Source organism: Arachis ipaensis, chromosome B08 (assembly GCF_000816755.2).
Source record: "Arachis ipaensis cultivar K30076 chromosome B08, Araip1.1, whole genome shotgun sequence".
Lineage (NCBI taxonomy): Eukaryota > Viridiplantae > Streptophyta > Magnoliopsida > Fabales > Fabaceae > Arachis > Arachis ipaensis.
The window spans coordinates 25,045,333-25,053,525 of NC_029792.2; positions in this window are offsets into that span (position 1 = coordinate 25,045,333).

Consider the following 8,193-nt stretch of genomic DNA (forward strand, 5'->3'; position numbering starts at 1 on the left):
AGTTTTAAATATAATTACCTGAGTCCAATTATCCCACTCATACTTCCCCTTTTTAACGTTTTGAGACTCGATTATTTCAAGCCATTTCATGACATAAATAGCACAATCATAACTGAAAACCAAAAATAATTTAGCAAATTAAAATAGGACAGCAATTAAAAATACAATTTTTCAGAGTGAAAGATTTGTACTCTATTTTTTGGCCTGAAATGTCATTGTAAGGAGGCTCAATTTCACGATCTTTTCTTTTGAGAGGTGCCCCCGGCATATACCCTAATTCTCGAAATCACATACCCTTAAAAAAAAAAAAAGTCAAATATAAGAAGGAATAAGTCTAATAAATCAATACACCCAAAGGATAACAATATACACCTTATTTTGAATTGAAATGCACCCAAATTTCAAAACGCAAAAAACATAATCAACTTACAATAAATTTATTTAGTTTCATTCTGTCTTTGGAGGGACACGTCTTGTGATAGGGGTCAAGTATATAAAATTTTTTCTTTCTTAACACATCCACCCACATCCACCAATGATTTGAATAGCAAACAGGTGCAAAAATCTGAAACATCTCCACATTGAATAGTGTTTTAGTTTAATTCATAGATAACCAAATAATTGTGATAAGAAGTTTTAGAAATGAAAATTCACATATGGATGTGATGCTAATTTTTTTCGGTCCAAAAAGGGTATAAATATTGGGTAGTCTTCGACATTAAATAGCTTTTTGGATTTTGGCTGTAACAACTCTCCATTTGGATGATTTCCAATAGCCATGTTCTGCAGCATTTGTGAAACACCAAAAGAAATCTTTTAATGCACCTAAAAGATAACAAAATGCACCCAAATTTTAATACATTACAACTTACCACAATATTAGGTAGGAGACAGTAAATTTCTTCCTGGAATCTTTTAATATTTTTTTGATTGAGGATTAGGCACATGGCAGTGACAATCTAGAAAAACAAAACAGCCAAATTAATTACATCAACCAATATTGCAGTCACATGTCATAACATAATCATTAATCTTATTCTAATCTTACGTCAGCTTCAATATATGAAGTAGCTTTTAAAGATGCAAAGTGGACTCTTGACAACACCAACGGTTGTTGGACGTTCACTGTGCAAAGTGAATCATACTCATCAGTACTGTCGTCCGCATATGTCCTTATACGTGTCGACCAGAGGTAGCATTTTTCTTTCATTTCGGCCGACATTAAATTTCTCCTCGCAGGAGTTTCAAATTTGTCAAAAATCTGGCCCACAGTCTGCTTTTCAGTTGGCGGACTTTTACCTTCTGAAAAATCTGGTGTTATCTTTTCTTCACTCTTTGCAATCTTTTCCACCAACACATCTAATTCTTCTATTAGTATTGTGGTTTCTGGACACTTTACCACTTGAGCTTCTGGTTGTCCCACCCCTCTTGGGTCTGTGTTTCTTCTTGACTTGAATCAGTCAAGCCAAGGCTGAATGATGGCAACGATAATTCTCTAGGTACATAGGACGCTGTCTTGGCCATCATCAATAGTGCAGCAGCAGTCGCTTCAGGGGTTGGATCACTGCGTGTTGACATATATCGTACTATAAGAATAAGAATAAATGAATGATATCAAAAATCAATTTCTATTTTGATGAACTTACATTTTAGATGGAGCTGGTGGCATTGTTGGTGTGCTTTCATAAACTTTTTGGGGTTTTGGAGTGTTGTGGGGTTAGAGAAAATGGATCAGATTATAAAAAAATCAATTACAGCTCAATTTTCAGGATATATACCCAAATAAGATAACAATATACCCAAACAATAACGAAATGCACCCGAATATTTTTGCTCACCTCTCTGTTGGGGAGGGGGGATGGTTCAAATGGTGGCACAAGGCTTGCTGATGTTGTCTCTGATGAAGGCAGGCATAGTTAAATTGGAACTCTAAACAAGTCAAAAATAAAATGTTAAGAAACCTTTTTAAAATAGATGATTAGAAGGTTGAAATTTAGTTATAAAACTTACATATCAAGCGGTTGAGAGGATGGTCGAAAAACGATGATCTGTTGTTGAGGTGGGTCGCTCAATGATTCTTCTTCCCGACTGAACCTGAAATACACCAAAATAAGATAACAATGCACCCAATAATTACCAAATACACCCGAAAAGGCTTTTTTTTAGAACTTACGTTGTTGCAGATTTTTGTTTTTTTTTTTTGTCTTTTTTTTCTTGAATAAAACATTAAAGGGCTCTTTGTTCTAAAAAAATATATACAGAATTAGAAGAATATGGTAAAAAAAGAATTTAAAAAATGGTATAAGAAAAAGAAATTACATGGAATTCGAAGGTTTGTTTACACTGCTTTGCTCCGTTTGTCCTTTAAACAAAGGATCAGTCTCGGTTGCTAAGCTCACCTCCGACATTCTAAGTATAGAATAAATATCATTTAGTAAATAATATTATTTAGTTAAATCACGATATCAAAATTCTATCAATTAAAACAAGAATAATAATCAGCAACTAAAACACCTTAAAAAAGGTAATATACACCCAAATTCAACATACCCTTTCTGATGTTGTCTTAAAAATCCTTCTATTGTTTCAGTTCTAATTTCAGTTCTGACAGTCCACTCAAAAGTACATGTTAACAAAATATAGTTTTGATTATAGAGTCTAAGATAGGTTTAGAAAGTATCTTACCTATCATAGGAATGAATTTCTTCTTCTGAAGAAGAATCCTTAATTATGTGCTTTCTTTTTTTGGATTGCATCCAGAAAATAAAAAAAATTATGAATCAAACAAATACAACAATATTGATTATGAGATACTCTTGAAGGCAGTGCATATTTTTTGGTGGCGGTGTGAGTTTTTTTGTTTGATTTTTGTTTTTTAACTGGCAAGGATTCTTCACTCCTGAAATTAAATGAGAAATCCTCTCTTAATACATTAAATTTTGATAGAAACAGGAAAAAAAGTGATGATTATTTCACAATCTTACTCATCAGTGGATTCACTTTTGGTTTCTAAATTGGAATTCTCTAAAATTTGCTTCCTCTTTCTGGATTCCATTCTGAAAAGCAAATAATTATTAAGGAAAAACACCATAAAATTGACAAAATGTACCCAAAAATATTACTTACTTTTTGGCCGCCCTTTTGGGTTGTTTCCTTATAGGTTCCTCTGAGTCTTCTTCTGACTCAGACTCAAAGAAAAAATCAACATCGCTCTCTGATGAATCACTCTCAGACAAAGAATTTGGTTTATTTTTTTTATATATTTTTTCTTTTCTTCTTTCTTTTCTTTTTCTTTCATTTCTTTCAATTTTTTTTTGTTTCCGCCATCTTGACAATGTCCTGAAACAGTAGAAATATTAGTTTACAACATCTAGATAAATAAAACACACACAAATTAGAGAAGGTATTCTGTTTGCTTACCATATGGCCATCTATCTCTGCTCTAATTCTTGCAACCAGCTGCTCTCTGTTCTAGTTGCTAACCCAGGATACTTCGGGTTTTTTCTCTCCTTTCTTGTCCTTGTTTTTTGCGAGATGGAAATAGATTATCATCAAGGCATAGAGGCACCCGTCGATTGATTTTTTTTTTTTTCAGATGGTAATTTGTAATGCCTTTAATGAGGAAATTCAGGATATGGGCTCCCCAGTTGCCCTTCGTTATTTTTTCCATCTCAAAAATTAGAGCTATGTGCACGGGAGATACTTTGGTTATTGTACTTGGAAACAAGAACGCCATCTGAATATAGAAGATGAAAATCCTCTTAAACATCAGCCGATCTTGTTCATTTTCAACACCGATACTCATCATCTCATCAGTCAGCTTCTTCAGAGTGTTGCCCTGGAACCTTCTAAAAATGAGTTGGTTCTCTTCAAAAAGATTCTTATAACTCACTTTATCAGGAAATAGATCTCCTACAAAAAAGAAAACAATTTATTACTTGAAATGCACCCAATTATGAGTCATATGCGTAATTAGTTACCTGATGCATTAAGGCCAAAGGCAGCCCTTATTGTTTTGGGTTTAATCTGAAAGGAACCATAGCTTGTTTCCAGCGTGTTTTTGCCCAATTTAAAGGAGTTAGCCAACTCCTTTAATAGTTTGTGAGGCACATTCATTGGTGGGATGTTCATGAGTCCACCAAAACCTAATTCACGAATGATCTCTTTCTTTGGCTCGCTCTTCTTTTCAAATTTTTCGCTCAATAGTTTGGTGGCACACTTCAAGTCATTGGTTTGTTGTAAAGAAAGCAAAATTAGAATCATTTAAATAACCTATATTTGTATTAGAAAAAATTGACTTGTTCATATATATATATATATTCACTTACGTTGTATTTTTTTTCACCTTACTTTTTGGTTGTCATTTTTACTGCAAGGAAAAAGAAATACTGTCAATAGATAAAAATGCACCCAAATATCAGAGATATACACCCAAAAATCAGTCACCTGCACCCAAATACCTGCCACATACACCCAAATCCAGTCCTATAAACATTTTGTTTTTTCAATTAAACAAAATTAAATGAGTTCAAAATCATATTCAACTCAACTAAACAAGTAAAATCATAAATTAAATGAGTTCAGAATGATATTTAAGTTCAAAATGCCACTAGAAACACCAGTTACATTCAATACTAATATATACACCCAGAAATGCGCTATACAGAGTTTATATGTATACAAACCTACTTAAAAAACATCCAAACATTCATAAAACAGAGTTTATATGTATACACTCAAAAATCATTTGACTAGAAGTAAGTAAAATAGCGTAAACGACTTGAAGAGTTTCATCAGAACAGTAATATGAGATCTACACCAAGAACAGTGAAACAGAGAGAGAAATACGATGATATAGTGCTTCGATTTCCAAATCAGAAACAAAAATATGAAAAACTTAGAAGAAAAATGAAACAGTACCTTGTATAATGTTTGTTCGTCATTTTTGGTATTTTTTGATGGAGATTTGAACGTTTCCTTCTTGATTTGTTCTACTTTTCGCGAGGAGTTAGATGGTTTCTTCAAAGCTTTCTTTTGTTTCGAATGTGGCTTGAATCTCGAGGAAATGAGTATTGATTGAGGAAGAAGAGGAATAGTCTTTCATTATTAGCGCGCTTTGGAAAAACGAAACAGTTGATTAAGGCGTGTGATTTTTACGTTCGAGTGTGGGGAGTGTGGTGCGCGTCGTTTTTGTTAGGCTTGGGCCAACTTGTAGGACTTGTAAGCCAAAGCATTGTAGCAGACCTGATATGATTAATTTATAATCTTTAAAAGATTAATTTGATTGAAAATTGTTTTAAGGATAATTTTAAAAATGTCCTATTTTTTAGGGACTAATTTAACTATTAAAATGATAATCTATTCTATTATATAAAAATCGGATTTCTACACTTAATGATGGAGCTAACGTGGCATGCTTCTGAGAGTGTTTTTCGATTTATTTTTTTAATTATTCTGTAAAGCAAATCAATTATAACTAATTAATGATATCAATTAATTAATTTGATTAGACATTCAAATTTCACAATTAATTATACCAATTAATTAATTTAGTTAATTATATTAATTATTTGATTTGATTTGATTGGATTAAATATCAAATTATTTTAGTAAATAATAAATATGATAACGAAATACATGAATTAATTTAATTAGTTTATTTTTTCAATGTCATCTATTTATACGAAATCATAATGTATTTTTTACTCATTCCTTCTCTTTTCTCTCTTTCTTTCTCTGTCTCTTGTGTTTATGGTACAATTTTGTAATTTATTTAATTTTTATTTCTTTTATCACTACTCATACATTTCATTTTTTTATATTTTTTAAAAATTTTGTCTATTTTAGTTGTTCATTATTAGGCACATATCTTTTTTCTTTTGACTTTTGATTAACAAAAGATATGTGTCTTTTTTATGGTATTTTTAAATAATATTACTATAATTTTGTTTTGTAATATTCTCTTTTATCATATGTACTTATGTATTTAAGGAGTTGACTTAAAGTTATAATATGATATATAAAATTATAGTATGATTTACAGTATGCTAAAATATTAGGACATTATCGTATAGATATTTTTGAATTTGTCCATTAAATTCAATCATATAGGATATTGAAAATTATGCAATTATGTAATTATTTATTTTTTCATATAATTATTGTATTGGTCATTTACATTAGTGAGACTATTTTTATTATTAATATTTATAAATATACTATTATCTGTATAATTAATTAAATCATCTTATTCATTTAAGTTTAATTCTATTGAATTCCTCATATTTTTAATCAAAACATTTTGATGATAGTTTTTATTTATTGATGTTAATGGTTGATTGTTTCTTTAAAATAAAATGCATTATAATTTTAGGTTATTTCATAATTAACAATAATGCTTGATTAATTTTTTAAAAATAAATTACATTATGATTTTAGGTTATTTCACAATACATAATTAATGTTCATAATACTAAATTACTCTATATTTTTTTATTTGAGAAAAGGACAAATAAGTCCCTGACTTTTTGTCCCGCAAACTATTTCGTCTCTGACCATTGAAAAATACTTTTAAGTCTCTGACCTTCACAAAACTTGGACGGATCAGTCCCTCCGTCCAAATGCCTCTGTCAGGGACTTTTTAGACATCAATTCAGTTTCTTTAATTCAATAATTCAATAATATATTTTAATTATATATAATTAGAATGTGCTTTCTATCCCTTTTTCCTTTTTATTTTGTGCTTCGGGTGTAATGTTTGTAGTTTCTTTATTTTTGTTTTTTCTATCTTAATTTTGCTAAATATTTTTATAATTTTATTTTATATCAATTATTTTTTTATGTATTTTGATTAATAGAATTATTTTTTAAAGACGTTTTAAATTTGTTATAATATTTTTATAAAAGTTGATTAATAGGTTTTTCTTCAAAAATTTTTCTTAAAATTTGTTTAATGAGATCGTATTTTAATTTTTTTCTTCTATCTTTTATATTCATTGATTATATTAATCTTCTATTACAATACATTTTTTATTTATTTCACACATTATTTATTTTACCTTCTTTTACTTCTTTTAATTGTTCTCTTTATTTTATTTTTAATTTTTTATTTTATTTTTACTCCTCATATATAAATTTATTATAAATCATCACATGTATGTTCTTTTTTAGTTTAAGTAACTTTTTTAGGTTATATTTTACCATTGATGTTCTATATTGTTTAGCGTGTTTGTTTTTAATTTTTTAGTTATGTGTAAATATATTTATAAAAATATGATTTTATTTTGTCCAGTATTTACTACCGCGTTTAGTAGATAAATAACAAAATTTTCATTTATTGTTACATTAATTGAGTTTGAAGATTTTATTTTTACTTTTATACATTTGTTTATATTGTATGATTTGTATTTGTGTTAGTGACATCACGACGATTCATATATTTTAATATTTGTGTAACAAATCTTATAAATTGTTTTTACAAATTATAATTTATTTTTGTTTTATTTGAATATTCAATTTTTAATAATAATTTTTATTTATTTATAAATATATTATTTCCTATTTTTATTTAAAAAAATTATAAAATAGTAAATATAATTTTTTTATTTTATCCTTAATATTTAGTTTTAGTTTTATTCTTGATATTTTAATATGTTTCAGTTATACTACTAAATAATAAATAAAAAATGAAATAAATGAATTTAATTTAAATTTTTTACCTATTATTTTATACTTTTTTTTTGTACTTCCGTTATAATCTTTGTAATTTTTTTAATTTGCCAAAATTTTCTATAATTTTGTTTTATATATTTTTTTATGTATTTTGATTAATAGTTTTTAAGGGTGTTACTATTTTATGAGAATGATATAACTTGAACTTTGTTTATTTAGGAATTTACTAAGTGGCTAGAGTAGTTTTACGCCACGAACCAACAAATACTAACAATTGGAATGATAAAAAAGACTAACCAATCGGAGACTAAATAGGAATCGGTAAAATTTTTACAGGTGAAGACCTATCCACGTAAAATAGACTGGGATGGGACATAGGTACCCTCTTCAAGGGATCCGTTAAATTCACGTGAATATAAATTACTAATTTATCCTTATATATATATATATATATTCATTTTTTAAATTTAGTAATCCTAATTTTTTTCTCTAATTTAAACTCTTTTTTTCTTTTTAAACTTC